At 38.6% G+C, this 12,751-nt stretch overlaps 2 long non-coding RNA genes across 2 annotated transcripts in view; one reads left to right on the top strand and one right to left on the bottom strand.

Moving 5' to 3' along the window:
- The first annotated feature begins 372 nt into the window (after positions 1–372).
- The window catches only part of LOC145554598 (uncharacterized), a 91,355-nt gene continuing 78,976 nt past the window's right edge, over positions 373–12,751 (top strand). Inside the window, exon 1 of the long non-coding RNA XR_014090591.1 lies at positions 373–1,831. This is a non-coding gene — a long non-coding RNA (uncharacterized LOC145554598). The remainder of the gene's footprint in view (positions 1,832–12,751) is intronic.
- The window catches only part of LOC145554599 (uncharacterized), a 35,644-nt gene continuing 34,279 nt past the window's right edge, over positions 11,387–12,751 (bottom strand). The window contains exon 2 of the long non-coding RNA XR_014090592.1: positions 11,387–12,133. This is a non-coding gene — a long non-coding RNA (uncharacterized LOC145554599). The remainder of the gene's footprint in view (positions 12,134–12,751) is intronic.

The raw sequence follows: 12,751 nt of genomic DNA, 5'->3' as shown, positions 1-12,751 counted from the left end.
CTCCAAAGCACACAAAGAAGCAATATATATATATATATATATATATATATATATATATATATATATATATATATATGATTCTGATCTGCTCAGCATCCCCAGAACCAGAACGAAACATGGATTCAGCATTCCAAAGGCTTTTTCTTTTTGCTAAGTCTTTTATTGCTTAAAACAAGTCCACAAACTATCGCTATTGCCACACTGTCGGCCATGTTTGCCTGCTCTAAATTTAATTATGGTATGTTGTGATCAGGACTAAAGAAGCCACTTTGTCTCTATATTTATCATTTTTTCAAAACAACAACTACTGTATTGTAAATCTAGCAACTCTTTCTCTGTATTGTTGGAGACTTTTTATGGCGACAACATCGGTGTGTGGGTGTGTGTGTGCGTGTGCGTGGGTTGAAGGGGAGGTTGACCGAACCAGGCTGTGACGAAGTTGTACCAAGTGCTACAACCTATACGATACAAACCATAGAGGAACCATATGAGTCTCGACCAATGTGCAAGAGAAATCAACAAAATCGCTGCTGTACTGATCAACCCTTATGGGATAGATAACAGGTCAGTCAATGTGGACAAGCTGCCTCCGATCTCTATGGACTTTACCAAGCTCCGCCCAGAAACGCCCCTCGAAAGTCCCACTTGACTACATGTCTCACAAGCAAAGCCTCGCGGTTCTTAGCTTCTATGTGTAAACATGGCATTTTTCATTTTGACTGACTCTGCAGAGTATTTCTGAGTTGATTAGTGTGGCATTTCTGCCGGATTTTCACAAAATATCAGCCACGATAATGGACAAGGGAACCAACAAGTCCATGTCATCTTTTTTGGATGACATCAAGGTGTTTTAGCCACGCGATGCCTCCAACATTGTGCGAGTCACAGGGAAAAGCTACCGGTCGATGAGGAAAACAGCAGATCCTCACACCCTCAGCATAAATATAGCTGTGGACAAGATCACTGACGCCTATTGTTCTTGCAAGGCTGGGTAAGTCGGGCATTCATGGTTTAAAGGGTTCGAATGTGCCTAGGTCTTATACACGGTACTCTGTGCTAGCGTGGCTAACACGATTACAGTTTAGTAAAAAGCCTTTTCAGGTAAAATAAAATCTTTAATGTATGTCAGATATGGTACACATTGCATATTGATCTGTTCAGCTAACGTAAGACTGTGTAACGGACAGGCTTCAAGGTGGAGAAGTTGTATCGGTACTGCCATTATGCTGTACTTGGCTAAAATGTTTTCTTAATGGATGTGTTTATTATTGACTTTCTTTTTTTCATTCACTAAACACAAAGAAAGCAAAGCAATAATACTTACACCAGTAGACGCTCCTTTGTTCTTATTGATCCTATGACGGTTGAGCTGCAAATGCGTTCGTGCACAAGCTTTAATCCAAGCAAGACATTCCGTTTCAGATTTTGAAAATCTGAATTTTAGTTCCACAAACACGATCAGGATACCTGACATTGCCTGTGCAGATACCCCACTGACAGTGGAGAACCATTCTTTATTGAGTCCTGACGCAAAAACTTTCTGCCGGTCTGCTAGTCCATAATGTACATAAGCATGTATTTACTACAGTAGCTTGCGTTTGTGAGATGGTCACGCTCGTGGTAGCTGCGCTGTGATGTAAAATGGGCATTAGCCAATGAAACACGGCCCCTGTGGTAAGATCCATGATCATTGCTTATAAACAGGAAGAGTGCATGGCATGGGGGAGCGTTATGCCTGGAACTCATGGATGCATACAATTTGCGTTTAAACAAATTTGTGAAGGGCGTGCGACCTCTTCACATAATTTACAAGGTTCTGGTGACTGGCACAGTAAGTACATGTAGTAACATACACATAGGCTATGTCCGTCTTAGCTTGCAGATAAAAGCTACATCAGCTAAGCTAATTTTGCTAGTTCAAATACCACAATTTATCTTAGTATTACTGAGAGGATGTAGAGTACTCAAAAAAAAATAATAATAGTGGTCGAGTAATACTTGTAGTGTACTTATATTGTTTTCAAATTAGATAGAAAGAGAGGAGAGCTAGTTCTGAGCATGCAGAATGTTTCTTGTTGTCTTAGCAACTCCATCGCAACTATGGAGAGCCATTTCAGCCAAAATTAAATAAATAAATAAATGGGTAAAATAAATAAAAAATGAGTAAAATAAATCAAAAAATGAAGAAAATGAGTGAAATAAATAAATAATTTGTTAAATAAATAATTTAGCTTTTTCATTAACCCAATTTTTCATTTATTTATTTTTCATATTATCAATTTCTCAATTTCCCTTTTTTCATTTATCTATTTTTCATTTACCCACTTTTCATTAATCTATTTTTCATTTAACCATTTTTTAATTTAGCTTTTTCATTAACCCAATTTTTCATTTCTTTATTTTTCATATTATCAATTTCCCAATTTCTCTTTTTCATTTATCTATTTTTTATTTATCCCTTTATCCATTTACCCACTTTTCATTAATCTATTTTTCATTTAACCATTTTTTAATTTAGCTTTTTCATTAACCCAATTTTTTCATTTATTTATTTTTCAGATTATCAATTTCTCTATTTCTCTTTTTCATTTATCTATTTTTCATTAATCTATTTTTCATTTGTCCATTTTTCATTTATCCCTTTATCTATTTACCCATTTTTCATTAATCTATTTTTTAATTTAACCATTTTTGATTTCCTTTTTCCATTAACCCGATTTTCTATTTCCCAGTTTCATTAATCAATTTCTCATATATCCCTTTTTTATTTACCCAATTTTCTTTTATCTATTTTTCATTCAACATTTGTTTGAAAAATCTTTACTTTTCCCATTTTCCAATTCCCCTTATTCATTTAGTATTTCCTTATTTTCTTATTTATCACATTCTATTTCCCCGCAAAACTTAGGAAAAAAATAAATGCAAATGAGGAGAGACACGTCATCAGGCTACAACTTCCCCAATTGGTTGGTTAGCGTCACACCCATACTTTGCTTCAAGAAAGATGGCGACCTACTAACGGGTTATCAATAAGCTGAAGCTCGTTAACTTCATTAGAAAATAGTGTTATTACTCCTGACTTTAGTTCTCGTGTGGCCGCTCAGACAGAACGTGTTTCAGTTGGCGGCTCTCATGGACTCAGAGCTTCACCGTCGGGGAGTTTTTATAGTTTGAACGAAGCGGCCGCTGAAGTTGGCTTACGATTGAATGTTCGGGACACCTTCGTAGCTACCAGCTGTGATCCAACTATAATAGCGGTTCTCAACGTGGGCGGTACCGCCCCCCAGGGGCGTTCAGAGGACGGCAGGGGGCGCTGGCGGACATTTTTACAAAAGGGGGGCCTGGGATGTCTTTGGGGGGCGTTTGGCCGAAGGTAAACTTTACACCTTAAATGTAAAGGTGTAAAGTTTTGAGCAACTTGGTAAAACTGTATTGTGTAACAATAAACCATGCTTGTATCGATGGCAGCTCTTCTTCTATTCAGTGTTTGTAGCTTCTGTTAGCTTCTTGGCGCAGCTCCGTTCTCCTGCTACTGTTAGCTAAAATCATGATACCCTCACTGTGTATCCCTCTGAAAAATGAACCCATTTAAATAAAGAAATAAAGAAATCCCTCCATGGGTGAAACCTTCATTTTATAGCGTTAACACGGTGCTGTAAGTGGTCCGGTATGAAACGGGGGTGATAGAACAACACAGCACTTTTAAATTTCAATAATCAGAATGCAGAAATTGTTTCCGTTGTTTTAAAAGGTTTATGTCAGTCTGCCTTTTCCCCATCGATTCTCTTCCCGACCGCTCTGCACCTTAGGGGCTTAAAAAAAGACGCGCACATTGCGCAAAACTCTGAAACAGGAGAAGCGGGACATAAAACGGAGCCACGAACTAGATGTGAATTATGGCATAAAAACAGAGAATCCGACACTGAACAGTGAAAAAATCAACACATGATGTGAAACACATGACGATTAGGCGGCGCAGCAGGTGATGAGATTACTGATGGTGAGCGTCAATAAACGATAAAATAAATGTAGCAACAGGAAAGAAACTAAAGTGGACATAGCAATAAACCAAGAGAGGATAATACTAATAAAATGAAACTAAATGGAAATGAATGAAGAACAAAATGCAAGAATAAACTAAGAAACAAAATTAAATACAGAGGAATAAGCTGGTATGGCAAGACCTTTCGAGCAATAATCAATACAGAGACTGTATGGCAAGAAGAAACAGATACTATTTCCACATAAAAGGTAAAATAATATTGTTGAAATGCCATGGGTTTGTTGAGACCATATCTAGAACTGAGAATAAATATATCTTACAGACCATAACAGTAAAGAACTGATCACTTATTTATGTTTTTATTTAGATTTGATATGTTTATTTGTTCAATATTATTTTTCATGTTAATGTCATGAGGCTGATGACTCCACGACACTTTCAATTTGACTCATTAGAATTTTATTAAGAACCAGATTTGTTCTTTGTAATTTCTGTCCAGTAAAACTATTAATCTATAAATCAATAGTTTATATAAAGATATAATCCATGTTTCTGTCTCATATTTGTATGGCATTAAAAGGACCTGGAACTTTAGTTTTTCCACTGAAAGCTTTGGTTTGCACAATAAATGCCATGTGGGTGAAGTTTTATGGATTATACTCTGATGTCCCATTCTCCTGAAGGCAGCACAGAGCTGCACCACCAGAAACTGACAAACACTGAAGAGAAGAGCTATGATTAATGTAGTTAAGGTTCTATCCATGTTTTAATGTTGCAGAGCTCAGTCGTTTTGCAAATAGATCAAAGTTTAAACTGGCATGTTGTACATCTTTTATCTGGTCATTTTGTGCAAGATTTAATAACTAGAAAATGGCACAAAATAAGAATAATTGTTTCCACTCTGATTGGCTGCTGTTAGGCCTAACAATTTTAACTTGAATGTTCATTAAATTTTTTGTAGACACCTGTGAAAATAATATCTATTCCCATGGCTTTTTTGTTCTCTGGGAAATTATTTTTGATGATAAATACAGAAACAAGCATACAAATCAAAACATCTACAATAGTGATAGTAATATTAATGATAAAATAATGGTCAGTGCAAAGTAGCCTGCAAATTCTTTGGTGGGGGGCGCTGAGGGACCTGGATAAAGGCTAGGGGGGGCGCTGGGCCTATAAAGGTTGAGAAACACTGATCTAAAAGATCTTGACGGCTTTCAGATTTTTCACTGATAATACTAGTTAGGCAAGACATTGAATCTGAACAGATACATTTCTGGGCTTTACCTCCACCACCCATTGCAATGCCAAAATAATTGCCAACATTTCTGCTGAAAAAATTGATAAATTATCTGTTCTTCTTTTTATAAAAACTTTTTGTTTAGGAATATATACTGCTACTCCTGTTTTACCATTTTCCTCTTTAGATGCATCTGTATACATTTGTGTCATACTTTCATACATTATTTCTAAATACTGCTGAATAATTTGATACAAACCTCCACAAGACTGTTCTATTTTTTTGGTTTCTAAATTTACTATTGGCATTTCAAATATCCATGGAGCAATTTTAGATTTACTTCCAGTTTTACAGCATGCTATATAATTTATCCCCAAATGATGTGCATGAATATTTTCATCCCATCCAAAACTCCTTATGTTATGACCATACTCCCAACATTCTCTAAATACCTGTTGAGTAATGTAAATTTAACCAATAATTTGCTGACATTTTCATCCGCCTTAAGTCCAGTGGCATTTCTCCAGTAATAACCTGAAGAGCAGGAATTGGAGATGTTCTGAAAGCCCCACAACATATTCTGAGCGCTTTAGTTTGTATTCTATCTAAATCGACTAACAATAAATTTGCAGCTGACTTGTAAACGATACATCCATAGTCCAACACAGAGCGAATTAAAACATCATTCATTCTCTTTAAAGATGTACTTGATGCCCCCAATCATTGCCTGACAAATATATCCATCCATCCATTTTCTTTACACCCTTGTCCCTTAGTGGGGTCAGGAGGATTGCTGGTGCCGATCTCCACCTGACGTTTCGGGAGAGAGGCGGGGTCACCCTGGACAGGTCGCCAGTCTGTCGCAGGGCAACACAGAGACACACAGGACACACAACCACGCACACACACACACACACACACACACTCACAACTAGGGACAATTTGGAGAGGCCAATTAACCTGACAGTCATGTTTTTGGACTGTGGGAGGAAACCGGAGTACCCGGAGAAAAACCACGCATGCACAGGGAGAACATGCAAACTCCATGCAGAAAGACCGGGGCCAGGAATCGAACCCAGAACCTTTTTGCTGCAAGGCAACAGCTCTACCAACTGCGCCACTGTGCAGCCCCATCTCAATATATTAATACCCTTTTTTACATTTATCAATAATCTTCTGTATGCATTTTAAATGAAAGCTTTTCATCAAACCTTACACTTAGATACCTTACGATATTTACCTGCTTTAAATTTTGCCCATATAACCTAAGATCTACTGTAGGATTAACCCTTTTCTTTGAAAAACATATTACTTGTGTCTTCTCAACAGACAAATGAAACACCCATTCATGTGACCCTGTTTCAACCTTATTAATTGCTGATTGCATTCTATTTTTTAAAATACTAATATTGCCTCCTCTCACCCATAATGCCCCATCATCTGCATATAATGCTTTACTAATATCATTAATAATTATATTAAAAAGATACAGACTACATACACTACCTTCTGAAGTTCCATTTTGTATAGCATAAATATTTGAACAATTTACCCCAACTCTTACTTCTATCGTTCTATTCTTTAAAAAAATCCTTAATCCAATTAAACATTTTCCCTTTTATTCCCATTTTTATCCATCTTAATTAATAAGCCCTCCTTCCAAAGCATCTCATATGCTTTTTCAATATTAAAAAATGTAACTGTCTTCTTCTGTGTTCTATGCTTTACATTTATGCATTCACATAAACGCATGCTTGCCACCTAGTGGACATAAACATAATTCATTCAATCATCACAATGACCTGAGTTCGTTGGAGTGAAGTTCCCATAGCACCGCAGTCCTGCGGGCCTCAAGCTCTCCCTCCAACATCTTTCAAGTGATTAGCTCTTCCACCATCAGCCCCCAAGTGTCAAGCTCCGCTGACACAGCAGTCCTGCTGCCTCAAACTTTTCTGCCACCGACAATCAAGCATGAGGCTTGGGCTCTCATGACACTTCTTTATACTAAAGTTGAACCCAATACCTCAGTGTGCCTGTTTTATACATTTTCACAAGTGTATTAGTGAAGCCCCTGACCACTCGTCTGAATACAGATGGCTGCTCCTGTGGCTGGTCTGTAACCGACTGGATGTCTTCGTGGGTTTCTTCTTCAGATGGAAGCTGGTTCTGCTGCTCCTCTATGTCCCTCAGCCTTTCCATTTCAAGCTGCAGTTCAGTCATTATATGCTCCAATGCAGTGTTTTGCTGCTCCAAGGCAGTGTTCTGCTGCTGCAAGGCGAGGCTTTCCTGCTGGAGGACGATGCGATTGACCTTCAGGGCATCGTTTTCCTCCTCCAAGATGTTGTTTTTCTGTCTGAGGATGCTGTGTTTCTCTAGCAGCTCATTGGTTTTCTCCAGCAGATCTTTGTAATCCTCCTCCAGTTCGGTGTAATTCTGCTCCAGTTCGGTCTTTTCCTTCTCCAGGGCAGCGTTTATCTGCTCCAGGATGGTGTTTCTCTGCTCCAGGGGGGCATTTCTCTGCTCCAGAACGGCATTTCTATGCTTCAGGGCAGTGCATCTCTTCTCCAGGACGGCGTTTCTCTGCCCCAGTACGGCGTTTCTCTGCACCAGGTTGACATTTCTCGGCCCCAGGGTGGTGTTTCTCTGCTTCATGGTCATGTATTTCTGCTCCACTTTGGAGAGTCTCTGCTCTAGAGCGTCGTTTGTCTGGACCAGGTTGGCGTTTACCTCCCCCAGAGCATTGCCTATCTGCTCCTGGGCGATGTTTGTCTGCTCCAGGGCGGTGTTTCTCTGCTCCAGGGTGATCTTTTCCTTCTCCAGGGTCTTGTATTTCTCCTGCACTTCGGTGATACTCTGCTCCAGGTTGATGTTTCTAAGCATCATGTTGCTGTTTTTATGCCCCAGAGTGGTCTTTTTCTGCTCCAGGGTGGTGTTTTTCTGTTCCTGGGTGTTGTTATTCTGCTCCAGGGTGTGGTTTATCTGCTCCTGGGTGGCATTTATCTCCTCCAGAGTGTTGTCTGTTTGCTCCTGGGCGGTGTTTGTCTGCTCCAGAGCGGTATTTCTCTGCTCCAGAGCGGTGTTTCTCTGCTCCAGAGCAGTGATTTCCTTCTCCAGGGCAGTGTTTCTCTGCTCCAGGGTGGTATTGTCCTCATTTAAAATTTTGTTTAATTTGAGTAGTTTTTTAAATTCTTCTTCTTTCTCCTTAAGCAGCTTGTCGTTTTCATATGCAGCCTTTTCCTTTTTAATCTTGAGCTCTTCATTGAATTTAGTCAAAGTCTTTCCCTCAATAGACAACTTGCCGAATTCTTTCAAGATGCCTTCGAGTTTCTTTGTCTCTCTAGCTAAGTAAGACGATGGCTTACTGCTCTCACTCATTGTTGGTCCGTTAGCTAGAAATTGTTGACAATCCTTCTCCTTCTCTTGACTTTTGCAATGGTTATGACGGTGCAGCTTGCTCCATAAGAGTGACATCAATTCTCTTTGTGACATCAATTCGCGTGATGTCACAAATTGATGTCACTACCTCAGCAGAACAACTAGAAAACTGCTGAATTTTGAATGAAAACAAACTTTAAGGCTGAATGCAGCTGTGCTTAGCTGATGGCCATTGGAGACAGTACAACTGGTAATATATCACCAAGGCTGAGGTTCTGAGGGAATGTGTACATCAACTGTCTGAGACATCTTCAACACCTCACTGTTACTGTCACCTGTCCTCTCCCGCTTAAAGACCACCACTATTGTCCCTGTCCCTAAAATCTCTACAGTGACAGGCCTGAATGACTGCCGACCAATAGCCCTAACATCAGTAGTCCCCACTAATATTTAAATATGCTGACCCATGTATCAATTCAATTTAAAAATACTTAAAAAAATACAAGGAATAAAGTGGTATGGCAAGACCTTTCTAGCAATACTTAATACAGAGGACTGTATGGCAAGAATAAACAGACACTATTTCCACATGAAAGGTAAAATAATAATGAAGTGCCATGGGTTTGTTGAGACCACATCTAGTACCGAGAATAAATATATCTTACGTTATTTAACTTTATAGTCTGTATCACTTATTTTTATGTTTTTAATTAGATTTGATATATTTATTTCTTCAATATTATTTTTCATGTCAGTGTTAACGTCATGAGGCTGATGACTCCATGACACTTTCAATTTGACTCATTAGGATTTGATTAAGAACCAGATTTGTTCTTTGTAATTTCTGTCCAGTAAAACTATTAATCTATAAATCAATAGGCAGGTCTATATAAAGATATAATCCATGTTTCTGTCTCATATTTGTATGGCATTAAAGGGACCTGAAACTTTTGTTTTTCCTCTGAAAGCTATGGTTTGCACAATAAATGCCATGTGGGTGACATTTTATGGTTGATTCTCTGATGTCCCATTCCCCTGAAGGCAGCACAGAAACATTGAAGAGAAGAAGAGTTATGATTAATGTAGTTACAGTTCTGTCCATGTTTTAATGTTGCAGAGATCAGTCCTTTGCAAATAGTTCAAAGTTTAAACTGGCATGTTGAACATCTTTTATCTGGTCATTTGGTGGAATATTTAACAACTAGAAAATGGCAAAGAATAAGAATATTGTTTCCACTCTGATTGGCTGCTGTTAGGCCTGCCAATTTTAAGTTGTTTTCGTAGACGCCTGTGAAAATAATATCTATTCCCATGGCTTTTTTGTTCTCTGGGAAATTATTTTTGATGATAAATACAGAAACAAGCATAAAAATCAAAACATCTACAATAGTGATAGTTATATTAATGATAAAATAATGGTCAGTGCAAAGTAGCCTGCAAATTCTTTGGTGGGGGGCGCTGAGGGACCTGGATAAAGGCTAGGGGGGCGCTGGGCCTATAAAGGTTGAGAAACACTGAACTATAAGGAGCATACTTTACTGTACATCGTAAGTGAACTGCAATATCCAGAGGCAGCTCTACGGAGCATCGAGCTGAAAGAATGAGAGTGGCAAGCCTTGGAGATCTTCATCGGAGGCCATCTTTCAGACCTGCACCGCTGCTGTCCGTCCAGGATCCTCCGGTTGCCCAGACGTTACACGTTAAGCTACCGCTGATGTTTGTTTTCCAACTACAGTCATATTTAATCAATAGGGCTCAATTACGATCGCGGGAGGTTTTGAGTTGATCTCGGCAGTAGGTGACAAACTGAACGTCTCCAGGATGTTGAGACCAGCACGTCCTCTGATCCAATACATCTTATTAAGGATAAAATCAACAAAACGTCTTCAAATTAATGGCCCAACAGGTTGATTAAAGACAGTAAAAAGGTAGGAGAGGTTTAGAGTCGATCGCCTTGTTTTACCTTTGTAAACAGACAACCTGAATACAGTGACCTTTAGTGAGGGTACAGAATGGAGAATGGATAAAAGCTGAATTCAAGCTGAACTCCTGCTACAATCTTTGCCTCTCTTGGTTACATCCCTGAAGTGTGCCAAGTGTGGCCCACATGCATATGCACTGTTGAAAATGAGAAGCTGACATTCACAAATGACATTGAAATAAATTCTAGTCCAACTTCTGGTTTGTTGCGATTCCTCTGGATCCTGTTGGAGGAAAAATATCCCAACTTCACAAGATGTGGCTTTAACCCAACTCCTGTCAGTCTGAAGCTTCTCATATTTAGGTTATCAAACCAAAGTTCAGATCTACCATAACTGGTACCATCGCCACCAGGTCAAAAGTACAGCTTTTTGGTGCAGTACATTCATTAATGTTTCCATCATGTATGTTTTCAGATGCAGTCCATCCTGCAGGCCTCTGGTCTCAGTGTTTCCCTTCAGACTCCCAGTGGGCTCACAGCTTCAGGATGACCAGAGACCTTCACCTTTCTGGAGCAGAAACACTCGGCCAAATGCACTGGTGACACATTCATTTAAAAAAATGTGGCTGTTCTTATACCATTGATGTGCATGAACCGTCTGTATTTTACCGTTTTGAATAAACAAAATGTTTTATTATGAAATCTGTGTTCCTTCTAATCTGTGAAGTTCTAATTTAATCAAATCTCATGTTTTCACGTCCCAGAGACAATAAAATGATCGTTTGTTTGTGGCTTAAAATAAACGAAACAATCTTAATAGAACAAAGCTACAAAAATAGAATACAGATTGAAAGTTTTGGACCCGTTTTATTTTTTGGTTTCATTACACTGAAGATTCTTCAACATGAAGCTAAACAGTGAGTGGAGTACCTTGTATGTACGACAACGTAGAAATGAACAAACATGACATATTGGGTTCTTAATAGCAACCCTAGCAGTTATTTTACACAGCTTGATTTATTGAATAATGATTGTGTTCATTTACAGATGCCTTCAATTGGAAATTTGCAATCTGAAGTATCAGTGAAATAGTTTAACCAGTCAGTCCTCAGGTCGTCTGCCCTGCATGTTTCAGGCCTCAGTAAATGTCTGATGGATGAGTTAATGCTATCATTTGTATCAGGTGCTCTGGAACAAACACTTTAAAATGTAAAATGTTAATGTCCTGTATAACAGAGTGATATAGACAAATGTTTTCATCTCACTGTGTCATTTCCACTTTATAGCTGAAGTTCATCACATTTCTGGATGTTCTGTGTTTCAGTTAAATTGAAGTTAGCAGGTTTTTAATCAGGGCCACAACACCCTGTGTGTGTTGGGTTTAAGAAAAGAGGCTGCTCTGTTGAGCACCAGCATTCATTTTTCCTCTAATGTTTGGGTGAACTCTTCTCTGTGGAGGTCGGCCATCTCTCTGGTTCTTTCTGAAGGAGATCCATCAGGAGTTCTGGTGCTGCTCACAGTGCAGACGGTTCTCCTCACTGTCAGCCCTGGTCCTTCTCAGCCAGAATCTCCACAGTCATTCTGTTCCTTCACCCTTGAATAAACATAACAGAATATGTTCTGGGTGTTATAATTCATTTGTTAATTGAAACGATGTTTAGTATCAAAATAAAATTAATTTATTTCCTTAACATTTCCTTCTCCTGTTCCCTCAGAAGGGCAGAGTTTAAGAGTGACTAATTACATTTACTCAAATATAGTTGAGTAACTTTTTGAAACTCAAATTAACTTTTAGGAATACTCTTACTATGCTGAACTTTTTACTTTTACTCAAGTCATTTTATTATGAAGCATCACTATTTAAACTAATTTTTCATTTTGTCTTTAAAATACCAAAATTTCCACTGAACTTAATATTTTGGGCCTTCTGATCAACGAGGCTTAGTTTATCACCTGCCTTGATGGATGCAGCTACATCTTCATTTTCCCTCTAAATGTGGCCAAACTAGGAAGAAATTATAGTATTTTTATTTGTCCTATGCAAGCTAGATATAAATGCTGTGTTTTTTAAAATAGAAACAAATAGGGTTTAGGAAACCCCTGTTCCGGTGCCATTTGTTTGGTAACAATTAGAGGGAAAACGAGGAAACAGCTGCATCCATGAAGGTGGATAAACTAAGCCATCAGAAATTTAAAATGCAGCAGGTTAAAA

This window comes from Poecilia reticulata, chromosome 13 (assembly GCF_904066995.2).
Source record: "Poecilia reticulata chromosome 13, P_reticulata-male-v2, whole genome shotgun sequence".
Lineage (NCBI taxonomy): Eukaryota > Metazoa > Chordata > Actinopteri > Cyprinodontiformes > Poeciliidae > Poecilia > Poecilia reticulata.
Note: the sequence above shows the minus strand (reverse complement) of the source record. Positions and strands in the feature narration are given on the sequence as shown.